Genomic DNA, 12,045 nt, shown 5'->3' on the forward strand with positions numbered 1-12,045 from the left:
GCCGTAGTTGCCACGACAATGCATCTCGTCACTGAAATACGGAAACTGCGCCGCATTCCCGTATGAAACCACGCAAAAGAAATAAACTGCAGCCTAACATAGTCAAGAATTTAAAACTTACTTGGTAAATTTCTTTTTAATACCCGGCAGGAATCTCAGCGTGGACGGTGGCCTAAAAGAGATCAAAACCTTTGCGTTTTATTCTTTACGCGTTACGTATACGACGATGGCTGTGTGGATCACAATATTTTGCTAAGCACTCAATGGCTTGGGAAGCAAATTACTTTCGAACACGTTTCAGTATGAACTGAGAAATTGTAGCAGACTAAACGACCCTAGTAAACCACAACTTAACTGTTTTCATTTTGGTCTTTACAGCTGTACGGGGAAGCATTCATCCGTTTCCTTGTCTGGAAGAGAGAAACTGTCCTCTTTTTGGCCATTGTGAGAACAACCATTGTGAGTGCCGTGGTGGGCGGATTGGAAATAGAGAGGACTGCCATCACTGTAAGAAATATTTTCGTGCTCTCTACAGGACAATCTTTGCTGATGTCATTGTTTACAATTTTCCTCCACTGGAAAAGTTGAAAATTTACATGGACATGTCAATTTTAATTTACAGTATGTAAATCTTGGTTTACATTCTTTGTAAATTATAATTTACATGTTAGGGTTTTGTAACATAAATTTACAGGAAATTTACAGCTTTTAGTACAGCATGTAAATGTTCTGTAAATAGTGATTTACATTGTCTTTGTCGACAATGATCATTTGAAGAACATGTAAAAACCTGTAAAATATTTTACGCACTTTTACAGTATCTGCCTTTGTAAAAAACATGTAAATTGCTTTGCTAAACCATTTAAGAAACGTGTAAATAATTCAAGTGAATGCTGTAAAAAGTCTGGAAATGTTATGTTTGTAACCCTGTAAAAACCATGTAAACGAAAAAAGGGGGTCTGTAAGAAACATGTAAAAAGCATGTCAATGAAAAAAGGGGGCCTGTAAGAAACATGTAAAAACCATGTAAATGGAAAACCTAGAAGTTGCACGGGTGCGTTGGGGGGCTGTAAATAGCCTGTTAAAAGCATGTAAATTAAAAAGGGGGACCTTGCAAAGGCTGTGAAAACAATTTAAATGAGATAATGGGGGCTTTTCGAAAAACTGTAAAGACCACGTTAATGTAAAATGGAGGCTCTTAGAAAAAAAAGATCTAAATTTAAGAGAGGGCCTGCCTAAACCCTGCAAAAGCCATGTAATGGAAAAGTGGGCTTATTTAATATAACTCTGGTGTAACGGCTCAACCAACGGAGACTGTTCAAATGATGTAAATTCCAAGTTACCGACAGGTTCGCTATCCTCTTGTAAACGGTTGGTTGGATTTTGCAAAGAAATGAATGAAAAGTCACCCCGGCCAGGTTAAACTTGGGGAGACGGGGGGGGGAGAGGGAGGAAGGGTTGTCTCGGGTAACCGAGAACATATAAATGGGACCTTTTAAAGGCGCGTAAAGTTAAAATGTAACACCGCGCTAAAGCTCCGTAAACCTACCGTGAAGCCTCCATTAAGGTGCCTTTTACGTTGAAGCATTTGAACTTCTCTAAAGTCCAAGTATGTGCTATAGTGTGCTTTAAATTGAAGTTGGGTTAGAAGGTATGCACCAAACTAAATCGCTGCATTGATCGACACCGCACTAAGCTGTCTTCTTGTGAACTTTCCGCGCATCCACAACGTCAAAATAAAACTAGAATTGTTACTGCACATGCAGGCGTCCCAAGCTTACGTCTCTAGAAAAGAGAAAAATTAATTCTCGGACACGGTTGTATTTATTCATGAAGGACCATGAAAGCGTCACGTGTTGTGTGAGTTCAAGACGGAAAGAGCCCTGGTTACCGAGTTTGAACTGACGCGAGTTAGGTTAGGCAGGGAACCATAAGGGACACGGTCGGCCCAACGACCGTTTTCTCTCGAATGCTTTGAAACGCTGTTTTAGGCTATCTGGTCTACTTTGAAAGCTCTGTAGGTTAATTTTAGGTTGCGCAAAAAAAAAAATTTATCTGTTCGGTTATTCTAGAGGAGCTCGAGTATTCTCGTACTTATTAGGGCTTTTTTGTCCATTTCCCGAAAACGATAGGACTTATCGCCTTTCCGAAAATGATAGCTGACTTTTTTTCGGTACCAAAACGACATTTTGTTTTTTTTTTTTTTTGTTTTGTTTTGTTTTGTTTTTTGGTGATTTCTACCGTTCTGTGCTTTCATTGGCGTCACTGTTATCCCAGTCCCTTTGTAAGAGCATACCAGCCTTGTGAGTACCCGATCTCCAACAAACAGGAATCAGCGGTCTTCTTGTTAGGTACCAGGTCCTCTCGGTTCTCCCGCCATGTTTGGCAGTTCGTTGGAACTTCCATCGAACTCGAGCTCTGTTTTAGCGGGCCAAAATCCACTCTACCTTCGCTTCGTCATCGTGCACGGTTTCAAGGCAAAGTTTTCCGTTACCCACAAGCTGAAGATAGCGATTACAGGCAACAACAACAACAGGTAAGCAAGTTTTGCATAAACTGAACGAGTAGAGTAAAGTAACGTCAAGATACGTTTACATTTCGTTTTGCCTTTGGCTGTGAATGTGTCATTATCAAGGAGAAGTTACGTTGCTTGTGGAATCGACTTTGTTGATGTTTACCTGCCGTGCATAAAGAGCTTTATTATCTGTTATTATCTGTTCTCGATAACCGAGTAAGAGCATGCGACATTTGTTATTGGCTTATATGCACCTTATGATTCCTTTTGATGCATTCTCTTGTAAGGTTATGTTGCCCTCTGATGTGAATGCTAGTAAGCTAAAATGTAATGTGCCATCTTCAGCAGGGAAATTTCTCTTATGCTAGTGTAAGTATTCTGAAATTACTAAAGTGTCTACAGTTGTACCTACATGCAAGTTACAATATGCTACACAACTGTACATGGACATTGCACCCACTGGTGCTGATAGTAAGTTAAATGTTGTGAAATTTTCTTTCACAAAAAAAACACTACGATAATTTATAAAGAAGTGTACATGTACCTCAAACTGTCATGAAAACTACACAGGGCTTGAAAAAAAAAAAGGAAGAGTAACTTGCCCAGGCAGGAAAATCTACTTGTCTTGGACGACACAGTATAGTCAATCGATTATTTCATAACAATCAATAGAAAGTAGTCAATGATATCAGAAATCAATAAAAGGATTCGTCACGAGTAATTGATTGTGATCAAATTTTCAATAAGCATTATCAATTTTGCTGATACTAGCTTATCTTTTAAGCAACATTTAATAAGAAAGAAATGAACAAAAGATATAAAGTGAAATATGAAATCATGAATACAATTGCATAAAAACATAACACTGTATCTTGTAAACAGAATATTTTGCTGGCATACATGTATCAGGGACTATGTTGTTGGGGGTCTTTGGTGGTGCCTTTGAAATCTACATAAAAAAGTTACAATCAAACATTGTGTTGAGGGACACAATTTTTCTACAGTTTATGTGAACTAACAAAGAGAGGCCAACTTTCAATTGATTCTCTAATGACTGATAAATTTGGTAAAATCAAATCGATAACTTGAAACTTCTCTAGCATGTGAGTATGAATTTCTTTCAATTTATTGATAGCACTGATAACACTTACATTAATTTCAATTTATTGAGTTATATCAATTTACGGATCTATTTCAATTGATTGCCTTACCCTGGGATGACCAGACAGCACTTTAGAGCCCTGTCACAGCTGTACATTTTACTTGTACGAAATTGGGCTCTTACCAAATACATGTAGGTTTCATGTGTCATGCATCTGTTCATTCATCTGTAGCAGGGCAGGAAAAAAAATTGTAAGTCACTTGCCCAGTGGGGCAGTCAATTTCAGTTTTCACTTGCCCCCATTTAAATATTAGTTCCCAGTGTGGTGGCCAGTAAGGAAATCAGAGGACAAATGCGAATGAAGTACACTTGGATTCCTAACTAATTCTTGCTTTCAACCTAATAATTAACTAATCTTTCAGGTCTTAAGTTTTGAAATGGAATGACTGGAAATTATCATTTATCAAGCTGGCATTTTTAGTCAGACTCACAAGACTACTGAGGCTACATTGTAATTTCACTTGCCCACCAGGCCACTGAACTTCTATTTTCACTTCCCAAGAGCAAAATTTACTTGGCTGAGGAAATCAGATCTGGCTTTTTTCTGCCCAGAGTAGATCACAGATAACACCAAAATGTGGTAAAAACAAAAAATATTCACATAAGCCATTACCAGAGTTTGTCACAGAATCTGTGAATTTTTCAGGCATGTGTCACTGATGTTCTTACCACATTTTGATGTCTTCTGTGATCTATTACTGAACAGATGCACGACAACATAGAATCTATCTGCTTCGTAATACATAACAAAGAAACAAAAACAAACATTTATGACATCAGCTGTACCTTTGTCCACCAATAGAGCATAAGTGTACATAAGAAACAATCAAATTGTGCTTGCAAATAACTTGACTTATTATTTAAACATTGTTTGATAGGAGTTTGATTTATTGTGCATGAATATTACAATGTAGAAGATAGTGAACATTGAATATTTACTGCCACGCATTTTGAGTTTAGTTCTTCTACATCCTCTGACATCCAGTGCCTTCCAATCAGAGATGCAAAGTTTTTGTCACACAGTAGCTACAGATGTAGATGTAAGATCTGTTTGATTGATGAATATCCAGGGCTCAAAATAATGGCCGGTCAACGGGCAATGTCTGGCCAGAATGGTGACTTGACTGGCCAAAAGCTTCACTCACCGGTCATGTTGACCAGTCATGTCATGTTGAGACGGTCATGTTGTTCATTCTTGAATAAACAATCAAATCCCCAACTGTAAATCTGAGAGTTTTTAATCTCTTTTTTATTATGACCTCTAATGAAAACATACACCAGTGCATATATGTATCTGTTCGAACGGCTAAAGACCATTTGCTTGCTGTTTGTCATGCATTCAAGATCAATAGGAATGCCATTAGAGTGACTGGGGTTAAATCCGTTCGGAAAAATATTAAGCCAATTTTTAAACGGTCTAGCAGTGAGTGGAACAAACAAACTATATTTGTGGGTTTAATTTGGCTCACATTACATGTACTTGATTTTTGCGTAAATATCCTGACCGGTCAGAAACGAGACGTGACCGAGCTAAAATTACTTTGGCCAGTCAACATGACCGGCTACGGTCCGATTTCAAAGGTCACAGTATAAATTGGAATGATAAGAAACAAAATAATAACTCCCATGTAAAATTCGCTGATTGATATCATACACAGAATTTGCTGATTCATACTCAGACATAACTTATCTTATTTAACGAAATGTTTTATGTTCCTTGTAGAATGAACTAAAATTGAGAGTGGTCAATATATGCATACTCCTTGGCATTGATGTTTGATCAGGAAAAAATCAGCCACTGAGAAGTCTACAGTACTTATGACTCTATAAGGGGTCCAAGGCCCATTTCTTGAAGGTCCTGGAAACTTTTCGGGCCCACAAAGCCATCTTTAATTAAGCTGTGTCTAAAAACTAAGAGCTGTATATGCCTGGAACTTCTTGTGTGAAGGAAACCTCTGTTCATATTGAGAATAAGCAATTAAAACAGCTCTGTTAGCATAAGATTTCAGATTTCAGTATGGCTTTCTGGGTGCGAAAACTTTTTGGGACCTTTGAGAAATGGGCCCCTGGTGGATTACAGTCTAACGTGGTGACCTTCAACACTTTGATATGGTCTGGCAGCTTTCTGGCATAAATTCAACCACTAAACACTTTTTAATGCTTTGAAGTATCACCTACCTGTGTTAGTGAATTAGCATCAAATTTAAATATCTTAGATTGCTAGGTTGATACTTATTGTTCAATACAGCAGCTATAAGATTTCATCATAAAAAGAAAAGGCTATGTTTACATACATTTAGTACCAGAACAATACATGTAATTTATTAACTTATGATGTGTTGTGGGAACTATGGTACTAGATAGGCCTTTCAATTTCAGCAGGCCCCTATGCATTTTTTTTACAGTACAGCTTTTTGAAGTAAAATTTTGAATATTGTTTACAGTGAATGTTTTGTCAGGGGTCCAAAATGTTTGTATTGTTTGGATTCCGTACAGTTTTGGAAAAAGAAGGAAACTGTGACTTTGTAAACATAGCCTAAAAGATGTCAGAAGCCTTGTTTTATGTTATGCAATGTAGTATTCCTTTTGCATGAATGTTTTTATGATGAATTTAAAATGTCAATTTCTATCTTGTGGTAAATGTTTTTTCTCCCTGTTTTCTGTTATTTCAAAAGAACGATTCACTCTATGAAAAAAGTTGATCAATACTTCACACTTACATTGCAGTAATTTTCATAATCAGGTAAAGGTAAAGCCCGCATACGAGCCACGTGGCCCAACAGGCTAGAGCTTATCCCGCTTTCTGTAGCAGGAAGCGTCTAGGACTATTTGTACTCCCCCTGGATGAGATGCCAGTCCATTGCAGGGTTACCCCACCATTAAATTCGCTGGTACCCACTTATACACCTGGGTGGAGAGGCACTGAGAGTAAAGTGCGTTGCCCAACAACACAACAGAATATACCCACCTAGGGCTTGAACCTGGATCGCTCGATCAGGAGTTGAGTGCACTACATGTAACTACGAGGTCATTGTGCCTCCCCCATTTTTCATAATAATTAAGGCTAATTTAATCCTACATTAATTACTTAGTAAGAAAAAACAGTTTATTCATTCATTTTATGACAAAGGTATTATCATTATGTTACATTTGACTTTGTGGATTTAGTATATATTTAAGACAGGTATTTATTTGCAAACAATTTTAATTTAGTAATACACCTAAATTGCAAAATTTTTACTAGTTGTAGCTGACAACAGTATAGTTCTTAATCGTTTTATTATTCACGAATTAAATAGAGCTGAATATGACATGGTTTCGCACAATCTTGAAAAGGTCTTGAATTTTAGTAGTCTTCTTGAAAAGTGCTTGAATTCGGTTAAAGGAGCAGTCATGGTATTTTAAAGTACAGTATTTTGGCCATGCACAAAATTACATTTATTTAAGTCGTCTTGGTATGGATAGATAGAAAAGAAAACATGTTTTATTTGTTGCAATGTATACATTGTAAACCTTATTCATGGCATATAAAAACTATTTGAATTTTAATGAGTTTGTTCTGATTCTGTATAAATTTGCATATTTTCTACTATTATAATTAAGGTCAACAGATTTGATTACAATAAAACAGTACATTCCATGCATTTTTCTACAGGTTATTATTTACAAGTCATTTATCGTACAGGGTTTCTGCCTCCCTTTTTCGATTTCCATGTTATTTACAGGCTCCCTTTTTCCATTTCAGGTTATTTACAGGCTCCATTTTTCAATTTACAGGTTATTTGCATGCTCCCTTTTCCAATTTACAGGTTATTTACAGGCTCCCCTTTTCAATGTACATGTTATTTACAGGTTCCTTTTTTCGATTTCCATGTTATTTACAGGCTCCCTTTTTCCATTTCAGGTTATTTACAGGCTCCATTTTTCAATTTACAGGTTATTTGCATGCTCCCTTTTCCAATTTACAGGTTATTTACAGGCTCCCCTTTTCAATGTACATGTTATTTACAGGTTCCTTTTTTCGATTTCCATGTTATTTACAGGCTCCCTTTTTCGATTTACATGTTCTTTATGGGCTCCCTTTTTTGATTTCCATGTTATTTACAGGCTCCCTTTTTCGATTTACATGTTATTTACAGGCTCCCTTTTTCGATTTCCATATTATTTACAGGCTCTCTTTTTCCATTTACGTGTTATTTACAGGCTCCCTTTTTTGATTTCCATGTTATTTACAGGCTCCCTTCTTCGATTTACATGTTATTTACAGGCTCCCTTTTTCGATTTACATGTTATTTACAGGCTCCCTTTTTTTGATTTACATGTTATTTACAGGCTCCCTTTTTCGATTTACATGTTCTTTATGGGCTCCTTTTTTGATTTCCATGTTATTTACAGGCTCCCTTTTTCGATTTACATGTTATTTACAGGCTCCCTTTTTTGATTTACACATTATTTACAGGCTCCTGTTTTCATTTTCCATGTTATTTACAGCCTCCCTTTTTTTATTTACATGTTGTTTACAGCCTCCCCTTTTTTATTTACATGTTATTTACAGTATTATGGCAGCCTCCCTGTATTAAATTTACATGTTATTTACGGGTTTCCAGGTTGAATCACAAGAAATTTACAGGCTATTTACAGTGTTTGCAGGAACAGTTTACATGTTATTTACATGATCCTAGCCCTTTGCTTTGAAACATTTACAGTGTTTTCTTCATCATTTACATGTTTCACTTAAAATATTTACATGTTTTTTACATGAAACCTCCAAAACATGTAAAAGGGGAAAAATCATATAAATTATTCTTTACAGTCTCTTTTTGATTATTTACATGTTAATTACATGTTATTTACATACTCTGTAAATTTTCAACTTTTCCGGTGCTCATTAACCTACGACTTTGCGCAGAGAAGGCATCACGCTAGACACAAATTGACTACAAACATTTGAAGAGCTTGTGAAACTTAGTAACTGCCGGAATAGCAAGCTAAAGGCAATTGCATTAATTAAAGATAAAGAATGGTGAAAGGTCTGGCTCGTTAGATGTAATATTCGAGGACAAATTGGCTTTCAACAACTACAAAATATCAGAGTAGCAAAAGCGCTAATGAGCTCATACACTCTGTAAAATTTTGGGTTCTTAAACCCGCGCCACACAAAAAGTATTCAATACATCGGGCTCAAATTTCTCGGGACAGTTAATAGTGCTGTGCCATTTCAATATTCAGAACTAATGTTTTTATAGCTCCATTAGAAACTGTATCACTTATGCTAATGAGGCAAATATTGTGAACAAAGATTGTCCTTTACACACCTTTACACGCAGTGTGCATTTTGATACGGGACCTTAACAACAGCATGACGATTTGTCAATGCTACGAGACAAAGTTCATAAATATATTTTACTTTAAATGACAGCAGCTAAATTCTGACGCAACTTTTTCTTTTAGTCCATTGGCAAGTAAAACACTTAATTATCGACTTAAACCTGGTAGCGCTTTTGGAACTGAAGCTGACTTATCGAGCATTAAGCTCCTTGTCTGAGTACCCTACAAAATGTTCGGGGTGAGGAAGCACCCCCATATATATATAATACATACATACATACACACACATACATACACACATACATACACACATACATACAGATATACATATATATGCATATATAAAAAGTTAAGATGCTTCGAGCCAACAGGGATGCCACGCGCCAGAAGGATCCAAAAGGATTCGTAGTCCAAACCTCGAGTAATGAAATTTGTAGGCAATTGTGGAAAACGAGGACGGACAACTTCGAGCGAAAAAAATATATATATACAGTAAAAAATCTAAGAAATCTAAAAAAAGGTTTAAAAATTTAATAAAAATAAACGTTTCGGTCAAAGACCTTCATCAGTTGCAGTGCAAGTGAATAATAAATTACAATAACCTTAAATAAGTTTACAGTATAAAAAATGACATCATATTACAAAGATGATTACATAACAGGGCGTGGTAACACATGAAAACGAAAAAATTAACCAATGATAAACAATCGGTGATTACTAAGCGAGATACTATGACAATGCGGTACAAAACTCAAAAGACACAAACCAAATAAGAATAAATAATCGAATATAATACAAATAAGATTAATATCAAAAAAGTAACGCGATTCGTCGAGTCAGCCGAAAGTGTGAAGGGACCCGCGTGTAAAATATTCAATGTTCAAAAAAGGCGGTCCCAAAATCCCCAAACAAAGCCCTTGAAACTATGCCGCGGCAAGGCACAACAGGCGCCCTAAACAGGGCCCTTAAACAACAATAATGTAATAAATTCCCCGATGGGGGCCCCTGAGAAAACCTAGCGCTAACAAAGCTAACAAGATCCAAGGTCAGGGCCTTTGAACACCTGAACTAAGATAACCGCCAAATTTGCAAGTTATTTTTGCGCTAATTGTAGTTTATTCTTTTTTTCGAGTGGAATTCCTGACGTTTGTTCAAGCCAAAAGGTGCCAGAGAGAACAACTGTGCACTCCAATATGCCTCTTTAGTGATTAAAAGCTTTTCGATGTTACTTGTATTGTTTGCATTTATCTGCACTTGATCAATACACTGGAAAGAAAAGTCGTTTAAGTCATGCGGTGTTCTGTTGAAATGCACCGCTACCTCACAAGTCTTTTTCTTGGTCAGCATAGCAGACTTGTGGTTGCGAAATCTAACTCTAAAATCTGTTGTTGTAGAGCCAATGTATTGTAAGTTACATTTCTTACACGAAGCCAAATAAATGATATTTTTGGAATCACAGGAAAGTTTCAATCGTATCTTATAGCTCTTGCCTGTTTGAAAACTTTGGAAAGAATTTGATTCAACAAAGTAGTTGCGACAGAGATCACATCTTGTTCTTTTGCATTTAAAGCAACCCTTAACCTCAGCAACCTCTTCAACCTCAGTGTTAGAGCCATAACGAGATGGCGCTAACAACTCCTTAAGGTTTTTAGATCTTCGAAAAGAGGCTATGATGGAATTTGGCGGAAAAAATTCTTTTAATTTGGGGTTGGATTCCAAAATACCTAGGTGTTTTCTGATGATGCGACCAACTTCAGGTAAATTTGGATTAAATGTTGTTACAAATGGAAACAATTTCTTCTCAGCTTTGGCACGAGTTCTAAGTAAGTCAGTTCTAGATGTAGTTAAGGCTTTAGAAAATTGATCTTCCACTAGTTTTGTGGGATAACCCTGATTGACTAGATAACCCTTGTATTCAGTTGTTCTCTCGGCAAGAAATACTTGTTCAGAGCAGTTTCTCTGTAACCTAGTTGCTATGCCATAAGGGATAGCCTTGAAAACGTGTTTGGGGTGAGCACTTGATGGTGGAAGATACAAGTGGCTATCAGTTGGCTTTGAATAAACGTCTGTCTGGATGAAACCCCCGATGAGATGTAAAGTTAAATCTAGCACGTCAAGCTCGCGTTCAGAAAAAACTAATTCAAATTTAATGGTAGGATATAGGGAATTTATAAAATCAGTAAACTCATGCAGTGCAGGAAGGCCTTGTTGCCAGAGATCAAAAACATCGTCACGGTATCGCCACCATAAAGTCGGCTTTATGGGGCCAGAAAATTTAGCTTGATAATCTATTTCCCCAATGGCAAGATCCGCGTCCACGTAACTACTTTTTCCTACAAATTCATGGCACAGCCATGGGCCCAAAGAACGCCTGTAGTTACGCGGATCTTGCCATGGGGGAAATAGATTATCAAGTTAAATTTTCTGGCCCCATAAAGCCGACTTTATGGTGGCGATACCGTGACGATGTTTTTGATCTCTGGCAACAAGGCCTTCCTGCACTGCATGAGTTTACTGACTTTATAAATTCCCTATATCCTACCATTAAATTTGAATTAGTTTTTTCTGAACGCGAGCTTGACGTGCTAGATTTAACTTTACATCTCATCGGGGGTTTCATCCAGACAGACGTTTATTCAAAGCCAACTGATAGCCACTTGTATCTTCCACCATCAAGTGCTCACCCCAAACACGTTTTCAAGGCTATCCCTTATGGCATAGCAACTAGGTTACAGAGAAACTGCTCTGAACAAGTATTTCTTGCCGAGAGAACAACTGAATACAAGGGTTATCTAGTCAATCAGGGTTATCCCACAAAACTAGTGGAAGATCAATTTTCTAAAGCCTTAACTACATCTAGAACTGACTTACTTAGAACTCGTGCCAAAGCTGAGAAGAAATTGTTTCCATTTGTAACAACATTTAATCCAAATTTACCTGAAGTTGGTCGCATCATCAGAAAACACCTAGGTATTTTGGAATCCAACCCCAAATTAAAAGAATTTTTTCCGCCAAATTCCATCATAGCCTCTTTTCGAAG

General features: G+C 36.9%; 1 long non-coding RNA gene across 2 annotated transcripts; it reads left to right on the top strand.

Annotated features, from left to right (window-relative positions):
* The first annotated feature begins 1,006 nt into the window (after positions 1-1,006).
* Positions 1,007-7,713, top strand: LOC145502471 (uncharacterized). Of its 2 annotated transcripts, XR_014051329.1 has the most exons (3): positions 1,007-2,536; positions 2,803-2,884; positions 5,401-7,713. It is a non-coding gene; the product is annotated as an uncharacterized LOC145502471 (long non-coding RNA). The 2 variants fall into 2 exon arrangements; XR_014051328.1 differs by lacking the exon at positions 2,803-2,884.
* Positions 7,714-12,045: the final 4,332 nt, after the last annotated feature.

The sequence above is a fragment of the Orbicella franksi genome, chromosome 11 (assembly GCF_964199315.1).
Source record: "Orbicella franksi chromosome 11, jaOrbFran1.1, whole genome shotgun sequence".
NCBI classification, from domain to species: domain Eukaryota; kingdom Metazoa; phylum Cnidaria; class Anthozoa; order Scleractinia; family Merulinidae; genus Orbicella; species Orbicella franksi.